This window comes from Myotis lucifugus, unplaced genomic scaffold (assembly GCF_000147115.1).
Source record: "Myotis lucifugus unplaced genomic scaffold, Myoluc2.0 scaffold_114, whole genome shotgun sequence".
NCBI classification, from domain to species: domain Eukaryota; kingdom Metazoa; phylum Chordata; class Mammalia; order Chiroptera; family Vespertilionidae; genus Myotis; species Myotis lucifugus.
Window position 1 is genome coordinate 2,447,423 of NW_005871162.1, and position 494 is coordinate 2,447,916.

Consider the following 494-nt stretch of genomic DNA (forward strand, 5'->3'; position numbering starts at 1 on the left):
GAGGAACCCCGCACGCTGACTTCACCTCCGGCCGAGCATCGCCGCCCAGCTCCGACCCGCCCGCCTCGCCCCGCGCGGAGTCCAACCATCTCCCGCGAGTTCCACGCCAGACGGCAAGGCTCCGCGCCCGATCATCCCGGCACCGCGAGCGCGGGGTGCAGCCCCAGCGCCCCGCGGGCTTCCACGCCGACCCGCGCCCCCCATACCCTAGCCCCTCGAGACTCTGAGCGAGGCGCAGGGGGGAGGAGAGAAAAATTCCCAAGTTCCCAGCCTCCGACCCCCCACTCTCCCCCCTGCACGCCGCCCGCCTCAGCCTCCCCACTCGCTTTCCAGCCGCCGCGCGGGCAGCACGGGGGCGGGACTGATGCTCGGATCCGAGACCGCGCCGCGCTCGCGCGCTCGCTCATCGATTGGCACTGCCTGGCGCCGGCTGCAGGCGCGGGAAACCGCCGGCACAGGGAGGCGGCGGCGCGCGGGCGGCGCCCAGGCAGGCG